Consider the following 17,371-nt stretch of genomic DNA (forward strand, 5'->3'; position numbering starts at 1 on the left):
AGAGTGTATTTTTAAGTAGAACAGTAGTATAGGAAGAGCTGCAATTTTGAGTCACAGGTCCACTATAATTTGGCAGTTTCATCATAGCTAAGATCATTTGCTGTGTTTGATGGAAACATAATATACTATTTTGGGTGTTCTCATCCCGTCTAATAACATTTGGGATTCAGCAGCAATAGAATTTGGGGTCGAATGTTCTGTCATGTAATGTTTGTTCACATATTTCTCGACTTAATTTGACTAGAGTCTGAAAGGAAAGTTAAAAATCTTCCAGCTTTAGTCATTTCCAGTTTTACTTAATATTTTGAGTTTCAGTGTTTAAAAAAAATCTGCACTGTCAAATGCTGAAGTGGACAACACTAGATCCATATATAAAGAAAAACTTTCAATACCTTTGGACCATGAATTTGTCCACCTTATTTTATGTCCTTGGATATATTCCAGTGTCTCCTAGCTTATAGTCTATGGGACTTGAATAGAATTTGTATTTTACTGTTGTGTGAAAATTATACAAATCTTAATTATGTTGAATTGGTTCATAGTGCTTTTCAGGTCCACTATATCCTTCCACTTCTCTGTATATTCATCCTATTAATTTTGAGAGCTTGATATTGAAACTCCAATAAAAATATTAATTTATGTACTTGAAAATAATTATAATATATAGAAGAACTATAAGTATCCCGTAAAGTTATTATGCTTTCTAATTTAAACATGAAGAGAAAAAAAAGAAGTTCAAAGATTAGACATACATATAAATATGTATTGAAACTAGAGGAATTGGCCTCCAGAAATTTTCCACCTTCTTTTTTAAAGTACTCTGCTACCAGAATATTAGAAGAAAGATATTAGATTTTAGAGTCAGCTGACCTATACTTGCAAGGAGATCCAACCAGTCCATTCTGAAGGAGATCAGCCTGAGAATTTCTTTGGAAGGAATGATGCTAAAGCTGAAACTCCAGTACTTTGGCCAACCCTCATGTGAAGTTGACTCATTGGAAAAGACTCTGATGCTGGGAGGGATTGGAGGCAGGAGGAGAAGGGGATGAAGGATGAGATGGCTGGATGGCATCACTGACTCGATAGACATGAGTCTGAGTGAACTTCAGGAGTTGGTGATGGACAGGGAGGCCTGGCGTGCTGCGATTTATGGGGTCGCAAAGAGTCAGACACGACTGAGCGACTGAACTGAACTGAACTGAACTTACCTATACTTGAGTCCTGGATTTTCCACTCACTGGCCTCAGTAAACTCTGGGCAAGTAACTTCAACACTGAAACTCAATTTTTTTTACCTATATGATGGGAAGATAATGCCTACTTTTCAGGATAAATAGGAGTTAATAATCCCATATAAAATTCTTGACACCTAGTAGGTCCCTAATAAATAGCAGCTATTAAAGCTGCTTTAGCATTGAAAATCAATAAATATAAATCAGAACATTAACAGAATAAACGAGGGAAGCTATATTGATCATTTCAACAGATATAACAAAGTCATTTGGTTAAACTCAACCCTCTCTCATCATAAAAAATTCCTCAGCCAACTAGGAATCCAAGGGAATTTCCCTGTAATAGAAATGACATCTATCTAAAAATCTACAGGTAATGTGGTAGATTTTTTCTGCAAAGTTGGCCACCTACAATTCTCACATTTATTTAAAATACATATTCTCCTTCCGAAAAGGGTGTGGCCTATTTTCTCTCCTTAAATTTAAGCTGGCACTGTGGCTTTCGTTGAACAATACATTTGGTATTATAAGTGTTCCTGTATGTCTTCTGGGGCTAGACTTTAAGAGGCCTTACAGCTTCTGTTTTTGGCTTGCTTGAAATGCTCTTTAGACCTGTAAGAAAGTCTTGCCGACTTACTGAAAGATGGGAGAAAATGTGCAGAGAAAGGCCCTGAGGTTTAATGAAGAAAGGCCTGGCTGCTCTAGCACCCCAGCTGAGCCAAATCCTGAACTGGATGTTATGGTGAAAGCATCCACGTGAGTTTCCCAGAAAAAACTAGCAAAGGAAGCCCCTAGCTGATACACAGATTTGTGAAGTAACAATAAATCAGTATGGTTTTTAGCCACTAAGTTTGTGTTAGATTGTTAAACAGTAATAGATAACACCAACTAGTGAAATGTATAATTTCACACTAGTGAAATATAGAATTCTTTTCTTCTAAGACCAAGGCAAGCATATTGATTCTCACCAGTTCTAGTGACAGTGATCATAGATCCAAATGTAAAATGTATACATTTTCTAGAAGAACACTTAAGGGAATATATTTGCAACCTTTGGTGTAAGTGAAGGTTTATTAAACCAGACACAAAAAGCACTAACTATACACGGAAAAATAAATGTGATGCATTAAAAATTAAATATTCTGCTCTTTAAAGAAACAGTTAAAAAAATAAACAATGGATAAATAAACTATGGTATGTCTGGACAATAGAATATTACTTAGTGCTAAAAAATAAATGAACTATTATGTCACAAAAAAGACATCAAGGAACCTTGAGGTGGTATATTTGCTAAGTCGTATCTGTCTTGTGGACCCCAGGACTGTAGCCTCTAGGCTCCTCTGTCCATGGATTCTCCAAGAAAGATACTGGAATGATTTGTCATTTCCTCTCCCAGAGAACCTTCCCAACCCAGCATTGACCCAGGTCTCCTGTATTGCAAGCAGAATCTTTACCAACTTAAGCTACGAGGGAAGATGCATATTAGTAAGTGAAAGAAGCCAAACTGGAAAGGTACCTACTGTTTGACTCCAACTATATGACATTCTGGAAAAGGCAAAACTGACACAGCAGTTACCAAGGCTTAGAGGGGGAAGGAGGATGAATAGGCAGAGCATTAAGGATTTTTAAAGGCAGTGAAACTACTCTGTATAATGTTAAAATGGTGTGTGTGTGGTGTGTGTGTGTGTTGTGTGTGTGCTAAGTAGCTTCAGTCATGTGTGACTCTTTGCAACTCCATGGGCTGTAGCTCACTAGGCTCCTCTGTCCACGGGGTTTCCCAGGCAAGAATACTGGAATGGGTTGCCATGTCCTCCTCCAGTGGGTCTTCCAGACCCAGGGATTGAACTCACATCTCTTATGTCTACCTGTACTGGCAGGTGGTTTCTTTACGACTGTGCCACCTGGGAAGCCCAAAATTGTGGATATATGTCATTATAAATTTGTCCAAACTCATATAATGTACACATCAAGAGTGAAAGTAAATGTAAGCTTTAGACTCTGGATGATAATGATGTGTCAAAGCAGGTTCATCAGTTGTAACAAATGTACCACTCTGGTGGGGGATGTTGATAATGTGGGAGTCATACAGTGGAATGCTAGATAGGAATTTTAAAAAATGAACAGTTATATGCAAAATTTAGTTTGATTTCACTAAGCATTGAGTTAAAGAAGCCAGAAAAATAAAAAAGCAAACCATTTATGATTCATCTATATTATGTCAAAAGGAGGAAAATAATCCATGGTAATAAAATCTAAAAAAACTAATACAATTATGTAAAGTTTAAAAATAAAATAAATTAACCCTTAAAAAAAAAATCTAAACATGGTTGTATTGGTGGCTCAGACAGTAAAGAATCCCCCTGCAATGCAGGAGACCTGAGTTTGATCCCTGGGCTGGGAAGATCCCCCTGGAGAGGGGTATCTTCCACTCCAGTATTCTTGCCTGGAGAATCCCCATGGACAGAGGAGCCTGGCGGGTTACAGTCCATGGGGTTGCAAAGAGCCAGACACCACTGAACGACTAAGCACAGCATAGGAATTAACTGGAAAGGGGAACAAGGGTACTTTCTGAGGTGAATGGGTATAGTCTGTGTTCTTCACTATGTAATAATTACACAGGTATTTATAACTATCAAATTTAATCCAATGGTACACTTAAAATATGTGCATTTACTATATGCAAATTTTACAATAACAGAAAAGGACAAAGGTAAATAAGGAAATTATGATTTGTTGGAAGCATGATTATTTTATTTTCACACAGTGCTGAAGTTATAACCTAAGTATCCTTTGTCTTTACGATACTTACTGTGTCATTCCATACAGGCCTATCTCACTCACACACACACACACACACACACACACACAATGAAGAAAGCTATCAACTCTATATTTCATGGGTTTGCTTCCATCCTTCATCTTAACAAAATTCTCATTTCATCAATACTACCATTAAAAATGGTTTTAGTGGAGGAATATAACTGTATTTTCAAAAAGTGATGCATAACAGGCTTTCCAGGTCCTGGATTATGGCATAATTGTATTGTGTTGGGTGTAACCAACTAGTTGGTTATGTCAAGCATGTTACTTTACCTCCCTAAGCTTTGGTTTCCTTACTTGTAAAGTGAAAAGGATTGATTGCTAATATTCTATAGTATTTCTACAAAATACATTAAATATTTGACTAGGGATTTAACAGAAGGGCACAAAGGAACACATACATTTGGGGCACTAGACTGTGGGAAGCCACTAAAGGCAGTTTTTTGCCAACCCTAACTTGGAGGTGACTTGTAGAGAAAGAGGGAACAAAAACATGACATTGTCCTTGGACACCACTTCTTGCTTCACATGGGTTGCTAAAGAGATGAGGAAATTCAAATTAACTACTATAAACTATCTCCTTTATTTTAACATCATCAACACTTGGATATTCAGGAGGAGATTCAAGTTGAACAAAACCAGACCCACCCATTTTCTGCAACTGTTTGAGGGTCACAGTAATAGAGATTCAGTTATTTTAAGCTATAATTGAGTTCTATGTTGTTACTACTATTTACTTCCCACATATATAAATACTTAAAAGGAACAAGGTAAACCAGAAGTGAACAAGAATAATAAGCACATTAAGTGAACAAGGAAGATAAGCACAATATCACCTCCACGTGATCGCCCTTAGTTTAACTCTTCTCCAGATAATGTGAAAGGACAAAGAAGGAGTGGTACATGTGAGGTATGTGTGTGTACAGGGGCAGTGTAAGTCACAATGCTTGATGCTGCTTGAACTTATTTTTCTGAACTGTTTGCATTCATGTTTACCTTCAATTATGGTTTCTATAGTGTTAATCTTTTTTATAGCATTCTAGCATATCCTTTAGATTCAATTAAATTTCTTAGAATGTATAAAATATTATTTAATCAATCCTACAATTTCATTCCTAATTAACAGTCTCTTCACAGCCTGTGATTTTCAGGTAATCAGTCTGTAATTCACCAAGAATCTTCACAGAGCCCACAGCACTGGGCTGGCTCTTGAAGGTCCATAATCAAGGTTAATGAGGTCTCTCCATCCTTAAAGAACTCACAGCTTGAATTAAAAGGTGGCTCTTTGTCTACATATATTTGGAGGAGAATTCTACTATCTAACCAGAACATAAAACATAATTTTGCACATGGACTTGGGAAAACTGGTTACAGACACCAGCATTGGCATCTGCAAATCCTTTTTTTTTTTTTTTTTGACATTTGGCTACTGCTAGGGACTATTGGCAGGAGAAGGCAATGGCACCCCACTCCAGTACTCTTGCCTGGAAAATCCCATGGACAGAGGACCCTGGAAGGCTGCAGTCCATGGGGTCGCTGAGGGTCGGACACAACTGAGCGACTTCACTTTCACTTTCATGCATTGGAGAAGGAAATGGCAACCCACTCCAGTGTTCTTGCCTAGAGAATCCCAGGGACGGGGGAACGTGGTGGGCTGCCGTCTATGGGGTCGCACAGAGTTGGACACGACTGAAGTGACTTAGCAGCAGCAGCAGCAGCAGGGACTATTGGCACTTGGGTTTACAGTGGGATAGGAAAGTGTAAAGCTAGGGGAAGTGGCTTGAAATGTTGATCTTAAATACATCTGTCTATGACATCTAGATAGATTACTGAATGAAAAGTGGATTTATTGGAATGATTTTGATAAATGCTTTCAGTTGATCATGAAGACAAACTCAGATAAAACCAATTTCAGGGAAATAACCCATATCCTACATGGTTAGAAATGGCAACACAACTTAAACCAATATTAAAAGGATCCTCCAAGGAATTATGAGGAGGAAAAGAAACTTGGTCCAGTTTATGGTGTAAAATGACATTTGCATTTCTAGTTTTCAAGATCTCAGGAAAATCAAAGCAGAAAGCTAGCTCCTTAGCTACATCAAGGGAAAGACTGACTGAGGAAAAATACGATCAAGGCAGAGCCATCTGTGGCAATTTAATGATGATTTCAGGCTTGTACTGAAAACACACTTAATAAGAAATTAAGAGCTAAAGGGCAGACAATTTCAAAGGGATTTGCACATTGAAGAAAATATCTGTGTATGTAGATACAATTAACTGTTGATTAGATTTTAATTCTCTTGAAACAGGATGTCTTGGTGGAGTTGGGAAGATCTAAGGAAAACAAACTTCGATAAGGCCTTTATTTGTTCTTATCTGAGGCAAATAAAAAAATCACTTCCCTACCTCTTAATTGACATCTCTGTCATATTAGGCAAAAATAAAGAGACTCAGCTGAAAGAAAACAAGAAGTTGTAGACATTTTAAACTCAGTTATACCATATCATTTGCTGAAAGTGTTTTTAGCACATTAGTGTATGAATGAAAATGCTAGCGTTCTCTCATTCTGAGAAGTTTGGCCCTAACATTTAGTGAGGTGGGACTTGCCCTGAGTCAGGTGCACACAATGCCCTATGGCCTGTGGAGGGTAGTCCGGAACTCCGGGAACTCTGTGGTCAAGGTTATAGTCCTCTCCTACTTTTGGAAGTAGATAACTCCAAGTATGACACAAAATAGGACATGAGTGGCCTGGTAATTTCAGAGAATTCTCTTTTCCGTTGCCAATTGAAGTGAACAAAATAGTAACTTTATGAGTCAGAAATGAGATAGAACCTTTCCTTAGAAAACAGAAAAATTAGTCAAAATAATTTCCCTTGGTAAAAATCTTACTTCTGTGAATAATATCAGTAATACTGAGGTCAAGAAGCCTAACACTGAGCTGCTTATTTAATACACTCAACAAGTGATATATTACAATAAAACAAAAATTAATATTCTGATTCAGTTAGCAGCTATTCATTAGGGAACCTTTCAAACTTGATTGGTGCTGTCACCTTTCATTAATGATTTTACTAAGTACACCAGGGGCATGGTTATAATTTTTTTAAGTCAATGTCTACACTTTAGGTGTTTCCCAGGTGGTTCAGTAGTAAAGAATCTGCCTGTCAATGTAGGAGACTTGAATTTGATCCCTGGGTTGGGGAGATCCCCTGGAGAAGGGAATGGCTAACCAGTATTCTTGCCTGGGAAATCCCATGGACATAGGTGCTTGTTTGGAAATTCTAGTATGAGAGGGTAGCAACTTGCATTCTTATAACTGGAGCAGCCTCTTTGTTATGTCTGTGCCAAGTAGTAAGGGAGAAAGTGAATCCACGTCCAGCCAGGTAGACAAACATCCATCCAGTTATCCGTGGGGTGACAATGGTGTAACAACAGTGCTCTCACATTCCCTTAGAAATGGTTAAGTTAGAGGAGTGAGGGGACGGTTAGTTAGCTCTTAGCTGTAAAAAGTTCTAGGCTAAATCCTTCTGCCTCTGTAGCATTTGTTGCTGCTGCTGCTAAGTCGCTTCAGTTGTGTCCGACTCTGTGCCACCCCATAGACCGCAGCCCACCAGGCTCCCCCATCCCTGGGATTCTCCAGGCAAGAACGCTGGAGTGGGTTGCCATTTCCTTCTCCAATGCATTAAAGTGGAAAGTCAAAGTGAAGTCGCTCAGTTGTGTCCGACTCTCAGCGACTCCATGGACTGCAGCCTATCAGGCTCCTCCATCCATGGGATTTTCCAGGCAAGAGTACTGGAGTGGGGTGCCATTGCCTTCTCTGCTGTAGCATTTGGGTAGCCATAAATAAAGAGTTTCTGATTATCAGGGGATGTTGGAGAAAAGCAGTCATTAAAATAAAAGGCAGACAGCATAAATACATGGGGTCAGTCACTAAATCTACCTCTTCTCAAATATGCACTGGACTGATGCTTAAAATGTCTGCGCTGATGCACAGCAAGGGGTTTGACTGCACCAGACTAATCCTTCAACTGAACGTGTTTTGGCACAGGAATCCCTTAGTAAATAAAATACAGTAAAGGTCCATGAGCACAAGTGAACTGAAGGCCACAACATATGAAGAGTCCAAAAATTTTCAGTGTCCCTGCTTCACCCAAGTCTTGGTCATTTGATAAAATTCTGAAATTTATGAAACTTCTCACTAGCATCAGCATTGCTCAATGATTAAAGCCCCAGAGTGAAATCAGCCAATTGGAATGATACATCACAGAGTACATCACAGAGTTGTGTCACCCATCCTCGTTTTAGGATCAGAGGTATTTCACAGGTTTAATGTAGCAGATTAGCTTGTTTGGGGAAATAGTTGATGAAACTGCTCTTTGTTCAGCTGTTAAAAAAAAAAGGATAACAACAGCACTTACCTCACAAAGTTATGGTATTAAAGAAGGTATTATATACATAAATTCTTAAAACAGTGCCTAGCATGAAGTAAACATTGAAAAGGCATTATCATCACCATTGCCATTAAGGTTATTTAATAAAGCTTCCCAGGTTGCTCAGTGGTAAAGAATCTGCCTGCCAATACAGGAGATGCAGGATACCGAGGTTTGATCCTTGAATCAGGAAGATCCCCTGGAGAAGGGAATAGCAACCCACTCCAGTATTCTTGCCTGGATAATCCCATGGACAGAGGAGCCTGGCAGGCTACAGTCTATGGGGTCACAAAGAGTTGGACACAATTGAGCACATAAACACACACACACACTCACACACACAGCCCATTCACACTTATTTTAATAACTGTTATGTTTGACCAAAATCAAATGACAGAAAATAAATTGTGCAAGTTCTGAACCCACTTCCTTCAAAGAATTTGCAATTTACTTTTATGGTCTTGGGAATCCTGTAACCACCTTCATGAGTGAACACAAGGTTGCTTGCTGGACCATGAGAGGTCACATGGAGGATGTCTTCAGTCCTGTTTCCCAGAAAACAGATTCTGGGATGGAGATTTTCGAACAGAAAGTTTACTGGGGAGTGCTTTTAGCAACAACTGTGAGGCAGGAATACATGTAGGATTGATCATGGGGAAAGTTAGGCTGCAGCGCAGTTGGAACAGAGGTCTCAGCTGATCCCTTAGGGAGCTCTGAAGCCGAGATGGCTCTTCAAAGTTGATTCACATTAAGGCAAAGGGGCTGGGCACTTTGATGTCTGCATCAACCAGTCATTGGATGAGGGCTGCCCTTAAGGAGGGAGTGTGATCTAGGGCTAGGTAGCTGCTTTTGGCATTATGGAGGTAGAGGTTCACCAGCAAGTTGTCAACAGACAACTAGTCACTGTGGGAAAAATGTCTTGGCCTTACAGAGGGGGATCTGGGTTGCATGCCATAGTATTCACTACAGAGGATGCCTAGGATGTCATCCAGGTTCCACTCAACCTACTACCTGACCACAGACACATCAATGAGCCCAGCAGAGAGAAAGCAAACCAGCCAAGATCAGAAAAATATCCTAGAAGACTAACAGAATCTTGAAAGATAAGAAATAGTTATGCATTTAAACTATTAAGTTTTGAAGTAGTTTATTATGTAGTGATTGATAACGATTCAGAATATTACATTATATTACACTATAACAGTAATCATTAAAGGCTGTGAGTATAAGATTAAAAGGGCTTCCCTGGTGGCTCAGAGAGTAAAGAATCTGCCTGCAATGCAGGAGACTCAAGTTCAATCCCTGGGTTGGGAAGATCCCCTGGAGAAGGAAATGGCAACCCACTCCAGTGTTCCTGCCTAGAGAAGCCTGGCAGGCTACAGTCCACGGAGTCACAAAGAGTCAGACATGACTCTGAGTGACTAACAGACACATAAGATTAGAGTGGTTCTAGTTGTAATGTTAATAACAGGTTCTACATAGTTTTTGCCAAGGGCATTAGAATCAACGTACATTTGAGATTAAAGCAGCAACTCAGATGCTACTCAGATGTATAGAAGCTGGGCTGTCACTATGCAGTACAACTGCCATGCCAAGAGGATGCCAACTGCCAGCACATGAGGTCGGCACACAGGCCTCTTGAGAAGGAACGAGCATACACTTCCGGGAATCAGTGTTCAAAGCGTTTCTGTCATCGGGACAATACAACTACAGGGAATTGTCAAAAGTTTTCCCTAAGGTATTATTTGAGGAACTGGGAACTTACAAAGGGGAATCAATGCCATTCTATTTAGAAATTGATATTATATATATAATTGATATATATATATATATTATAAAAATTATTTACTGAACAAACATAACTAGAAATCCCCTGGAGAAGGGAAAGGAAACTCCCTCCAGTATTCTTGCCTGGAGAATACTGGACAGAGGATCCTGGCGGGCTACAGTCCACGGGGTCACAAGAATTGGACACAACTGAAGCAACTTAACATGCATGCATGCCTTGCTCAGTGATAGAAAACTTTCAGTAACTATAAATTTGTGTAAGTTTGGATAAGAATGGCATCCAAACAAAAAACCAAGAAAGTAGATGATAGAAATTCAAGAACAGTGAAGAGGACAAGGAAGGTGGCAAACAAAATGAGAATTCTTAAAATGCTTGATAATAGTGAAAGCAAGACTTCCGTGCTACCCCAGGTGGCACAGTGGGTAAAGAATATCTGCCTGCCAATGCAGGAGACTCGGGTTGGATCCCTGGGTTGTGAAGATCCCCTGGGGGAAGAAACGGCAACCCGCTCCAGTATTCTTGCCTGGTGGGCTACAGTCCTTGGGGGTCGCAAAGAGTCAGACACAACTGAGTGACTAACACATCCTCCACCCCACACACATAACTAGAAATAAAAAGAATCATCTAGCAACCCTACCCTTCTATCAAATCCACTGTTTCTGTTTTCTCATGTTCCATTTCAGTCCTTATCCATATTCATATCATGATTAAATAGTTTTAAATGTAAGGTAGATTGAATTTTGTATTAGAGTAGGAGTTTTCAAAGAAAATTATCGGAACTAGGAATTTTTTTTTACACAAAGCCTAAAATCCTTGAAAGTCAAATTCGATTAAGAGCTCTAGACTGAAGGGCTTCAAAAATTTCTCACTGTCAAAGAGTGGTTACATTTTAGAGACCTAGGAGAGGATTCATTTCAGAAAGAAAGAAATTGAACCTACAAAGAGTGGGATGTGAAAGGTAAAAAAAGGAAGGAGGGACTGGGAAATTAAAATTCAACAAAGCTCGGATTGTATAAATCAGAACTTGGCAAACTATGACCTCGGGCCAAAAGCAGCCCACTGCCTACTTTTGTACCTATAGTTTTATAGACCACAGCTACTCTCATTCTTTTACCTACTGTCTGTGGCCACTTCCATACTATAGCAGAACTGAGTTGTTTTGACAAGGGCTGAAAATACTTACTATCTCATCTTTACAGAACATGCTTGCTAACATCAAATCAATGACCAATTATGTTAATGACTGATTTGGGTACAAACAATTATATTAATGATGAATTTTAGGGTGATGTGATTAAAAAGAGGGTGGGACTGTAATACTAGAAAACAAAAATATGGAAGATAGGAGAGGTGATATTGGAGTTATTCTATCATCTTTGTATTGCTTGGCAAGAGTTAGGAATAATGCCAGGCATGTATGTTAAAAGTATAAGGATAAGACTTTTCATATACAATACAGCATTCATAGATTTCATATTGAAAGTTTAAAATAATTTCAAGTGACCCTTTAGGTTGATGATATAATAATTTGTCTCTCTCCCACCCTGTTAGCAACCATCAGGAGTCACTTAGCTGGCAGGTAGAGCTGGTGGGTTGGCAACCACTTCCTCTGCAAGTGGCATGATTGTTCCCTAGTCAACCTCACATAATTCTAAGTGATAAAAACCTGTGTGGGTAAAAATAGCCCCCACAAGAAAGTCAACTGTTGGTGACACATGTAGAAAATTTCTCCAAAATTTATTATTCTTAGCCATAAAACAGGAGTTTTAGAGGGCAAATTGTCTGCAATCTTAATATTTGTGAATTTTGAAAACTTAAAAAGTATATGCCCTTTATAAATGCAAACAAACTGCTTTATGTAACTGTAAAAAGTTCTGTACCCAATTGATTCAACAGTTTTTGCTTGTACAGAATATACTAAGGCAAAAATTTTGTGAATCAATGTTTGAACATTGTTATATTTATTGAAAATTATTGTTGTTACGTTTAAATCATTTAGCATAAAGTAGATAAAAGCTAGTTAACCAAGTCTTACATTTTTCAACCAGTGATTTTAAGCTTTTATAAACAACCTAGTGTCATAAACTGGAATTTAATCCAAGGGAAATATTTGAGGCAACTTAATGTAATTTAACTTATGGAAATCATAATTGCATTGTGAATCATTCTGGAACTTCAGCTTTATATTTTTTATACACAATAAAACTCAGTAAAATAAACTGTTAACCATCTCATAGATAATTCTGAGTCTTTTAATGTACATTGTTCATTATTTTGTCCACAGGATTTTTCTATTTTTTACGTTGTCAGTTATATATCTTTCAGACAGTTAAAGATTCTATATTTTTTGTTGTTGGTATAATAATCCATCTGATGCAGACATTTTTAGAACTTCACAATATATAGCTCCACTGAATGGTGAGCTCCTCCAGGGAAAGAAATATTCCTTATTCATCTTTTTACCCTCATGATCTGACACATAGTGGGCACTTATTAAATGTTTGTTGAATGTATCAGCTGGCAACATCTCATAACCCTTAATTCTTTGAGAACAAATTGTGGTTCTCTTCACAGGGCCCATGTATCTTCCTAGTCCTACTCTATTGTAAATATTTATCTCTTTTCTCTGTTTTTTCCATGTACATCTCAATTACAAATTTAAAAAAAAATCCTCTATGTGCTCCCAGTTGCTAGCACTGGTACCAGTTTCTGACACAGAGTAGTAGTAGATGCTTAGGAAAACATTTTTGAACTGAATGGATCTCTGGAAGTCTTCAAAATGGTGGGCTTCAAATTGAGAGAAGATGGAAGAATTCATCCTTTGTGATATTATCCCTCTCCTTTAATTCTTCTCAATATACCATGGGCTCCTTGATAGTAGGGTATAAGGCCTTGCCCTCCCTCTCTCCCCTGTACCCACTACCTATATGCTCAGATGTTGAACTGAATTGAACTCCCACCTCTAATCTTAGGTTTGACTTCATTATAAATTAACCTAGCCCAACCATTACAGTCAAATAGCTTCCTGGCTTGATTCAATAAATGCAATCAAATTCAAATCTTGAATGTCTGTAATAAATCTTAGAGTTTAAAGTGCCAGATTAGACTATTTTGCCTTAATTAGTTTAGCTTTATTTGATTTGAACATGGCCCATTAATTTAAATTAAATAAGCAATTCAAAGCCTGTGGACAATAAATTAGATAAATGTAAACGTCAGGAACTGCAATCCCCTGGCTAAACTTTACAAACAGTAAATATGTAAGACATCAGAACCAAATATTCCTTTTGATGATGATAACGAGCTGTTCTTGATTGAGACTAAAACTGAGACTTATTTTTTAAATCCGCAGACACTACAAACATCCGGCAACAAATTTTCTTATTTCTGTGCATGAAAGTTGCCTTATTTCAAGGACAGTTTTAGAAGTTATGACCAAATTGTTTGCATGTTATGCTATTTTTCAAGAGACAGTTTGTGACAATGGTTTAAGAATCTCTTTACCATCCCATACTAGACACTTTGTTTCTGGTGATCGTTTGTGGATGTTCATTACAAAGCTAATGACATTGCTTTCCTCCACCCACTAGAGTCTGCCAGAACTTAACCTCTATTACAGAAAACCTCCACAACTAGTAATTTGGATAAATGGTCAATGTAGTGGACAATAACAGCAAAACCTAAGAGTTATTTGAATCAGTTGAGAGGTTGTTTCACAGAGCTGATGGGTAAATCCAACAAAAAGAACTGATGCAACTAGTAAGAACCTACTGTTTAGCACAAAGAACTCCACTCAATACTCTGTAATGACCTATATGGGGAAAAAACTCTAAAAAAGAGGGGAGATATATCTATCATATATATATGTATATATACATAGATATATATTTGATTCACTTTTCTGTACAGCAGAACCTAATACTACATTGTAAATCAAGCATAGGCCAATAAACAATTAATTTAAAAAAAGAACTGATGTTTTCTAATACTAAACAAGTATGTTTGTTTTTGACATATTTGCTCTAACTTTCTGTATTCTGAGGTAAGATTTCAGAAACACTACTCAGTAAGACATAGAGTTAGCTTGTGACAGTCACTTAGTCATGTCCGACTCTGTGTGACCCCATGGACTGTAGCCCACTAGGCTCCTCTGTACATGGGATTATCCAGGCAAGAATACTAGAATGAGTTGCTATTCCCTTCTCCATAGATGGCCAATAGGCACACAAAAAGATGCTCAACATCGCTAGTTATCAGAGAAATGCAAATCAAAACTACAATGAGGTATCATCTCAGAGCAGTCAGAATGTCCATCACTAAAAAGCTTACAAATCAATACAGTACTGTAGAGTAATTAGCCTCTAATTAAAATAAATAATTTTTTTAAAAAAGCTTACAAATAATGCTGGAGAGGATGTAGAGAAAAGGGAATCCTCCTACACTGTTGGTGGAACACTGTTGGTGTAAGTTGCTGCAGCTACTATGGAAAACAGTATGAAGGTTCCTTTCAAAACTATATACAGAGTTACCATACGATCCAATGATCCCACTTTGGGGCGTATATCCGGATAAAACTCTAGTTCGAAAAAATAAACACACCCCAACATTCGTAGAAGCACTATTTACATTAGCTAAGACATGGTAGCAACTTAAGTGTCCACTGACGGATAAATGGATACACAAGATGTGGTATATATATACTACTTAGCCTTTAAAAAATGAAATAATGCCATTTGCAGCTATGCAGACGGACCTAAAGATTTTCATACTAAATGAAGTAGGTCAGACAAAGACAAATACTGTATGATATCACTTATATGTGGAATCTAAAATATGATACAAGTGAACTTACGTACAAAACAGAAATAGACCCACAGACATAGACAACAAATTTATGGTAACCAGAAGGGATAGGGAGGGGGAAGAATAAATTAGGAATTTGGGATTAACATATACACACTACTATACAGAAAATAGATAAACAACAAGGTCCTACTCTATAGCCCAAGGAACTATATTTATATAATAACCTATAATGGAAGAGAATATGAAAATGAATATATATGTGTAATTGAATCACTTTGAGGTACATCAGAAACTAACACAACATTACAAATCAACTATGAAAGTGCAAGTGAAAGTGAAGTCGCTCACTCAGTAAGATATATAGATTGCCAGTGACAGACACTTAGTTGTGTCCGACTCTTTGCGACCCCATGGACTGTACCCTACCAGGCTCCTCTGTCCATGGGATTTTCCAGGCAATAGTACTGGAATGGACTGCCATTTCCTTCTCCAGGGGATCTTCCCGACCCAGGGATTGAACCCGGGTCTCCTACAAATCAACTATACTTCAATTTAAAAAAATACCATTCATTTCTTATATGATATTGAAATGAATGGTATTTTTTTAATTGAAGCAAAACCAATACAATATTGTAAAGTAAAAAAAATAAATAAATAAACTGAATTCCAGCAGTTGATCCAGAAAAAAAAAAGAAAAAAAAAATACCATTCAGGGTTAAGACAGCAAAATCTCATTTTTCAAAAGTTCATGCTCATTTGAGCTCTTCCATGGGCAAGAACATATACAGGCTTTACTCTACTACATAGATAGTTGTTCCCACTAGCTCTCTGATTGTTGCAGAGATTCTTTTGCCTGAGCAGCAGGTGCTAACTTGCAACACAGTAACCCATATTCAAAAGGTTCTAGTTTTAAGTGTAGGGGGAAAATGTAGCCACAGAGAAGTCAATTTATGCTGCGAGTCCCTGGCAATATTAACACTTAAAATAACAGCTCTCTCCCCATCTGTGAATATTTTTGCCTAAGAATCTACTGTTGGTTTTCTCTTTCTTTCAAGAAAATAACCTGTGTTGAGACAGGCACCGTGTCCAAGTGACAAAATCAGTTTCTAGGATGCATGGTCATCATAATTAAATAGTACAGCTTGGACTTACTAGTGCACTATCACCACTTAAAGCTGAAAATTGTTAACAAACCTATGTCCAGCTGAGATAGATATGTCTATCACAAATATGTCATATTTGTGAAATGTGTCATGAGTCTTGCCACGACTCTAGTGCAATTACATTTTAAGCACCAACAACACCATAGCTCTTTAGGGACTCAGGGCGTACTCCCTTAAACATTAAACACATCTGACAGAAATATTTATATGAATGCTTCCATAACTAACTGCTAGCACTGACTGGAACATGGGGATCTGGGGCGACAGTGAGGAGAAGAATGCCTCAGTGAATATAGGATGGTTATTAGAAAACCAGGAGCTTGTATGAAAAGACGGATACGAAGAAACAAGAAAAGTTAGGGGCTTTATCAGCCAGGGTCCAAGCAGGAAGCAGATGGCACACTCTTCTTGGATAATGTGAGAAAGAATTAGCATAGGGACTATTTACAAAAGTATGGGAGGGTTTAATAAGAGCAACACAGAATTGTGAAATACCCCAGGGATAACAACAGGAGCTGTTACCAACCCTAGGTTTGAAGGGGTAAAGGAGAGAATGATGATTGGTACCAAGAAAGCATACAGAAATAGCTCAGACATATTGTGGGTTTGAATCGAAACCACTGCAATAAAGCAAATATCGCCATAATGTGAGTCGTGAATTTTTTTGGTTTCCCAGTGCATGTAAAAGTTTGGTTTATGCCATATTGTAGCCATAGCATTACGTCTTTATGTCTTAAAAAAAAAAAAAAAAAAGTACATACCTGTGTTAGGTAGGAAGTCAGGCCTGAGCAACTAGAGGCAGCTTAATTGAAAAAGATTCAAGCTGGTCTCTAAAACCCACTTCAGACACGCCCCAGTGGCCATGGGAAAGCTCACAGATATGCTACAAAATAACCACAGAGACTTTCCCACGTTTCCAACTCCAGCGCATGCGCCCTAGGCACACAGTGGATACAAACTAACCGCAGGGGCTTCTCCAACTCCCACACATGTGCTCTTAACACACAGCTGTGTCCTCAAAGGGTTCATAAATACTCTATACATATATACATCTGATTATAACAGACTGAATTCTGAAAAAGACATGTGCAATAGAGCCTGTTGTTATGTAACTTGCAACTGTCAATAA

At 38.0% G+C, this 17,371-nt stretch overlaps 1 protein-coding gene across 1 annotated transcript in view; it reads right to left on the minus strand.

Annotated features, from left to right (window-relative positions):
* Window positions 1-17,127, minus strand: part of MAGEA11 (melanoma antigen family A, 11) — an 83,964-nt gene extending 66,837 nt beyond the window's left edge. Inside the window, exon 1 of the mRNA NM_001080732.2 lies at window positions 17,004-17,127. The gene's annotated coding sequence lies outside the window, so the exon portion shown is untranslated. The remainder of the gene's footprint in view (window positions 1-17,003) is intronic.
* Window positions 17,128-17,371: the final 244 nt, after the last annotated feature.

This window comes from Bos taurus, unplaced genomic scaffold (assembly GCF_002263795.3).
Source record: "Bos taurus isolate L1 Dominette 01449 registration number 42190680 breed Hereford unplaced genomic scaffold, ARS-UCD2.0 Super-Scaffold_1723_ScbfJmS_2085, whole genome shotgun sequence".
Classification (NCBI taxonomy): Eukaryota; Metazoa; Chordata; class Mammalia; order Artiodactyla; family Bovidae; genus Bos; species Bos taurus.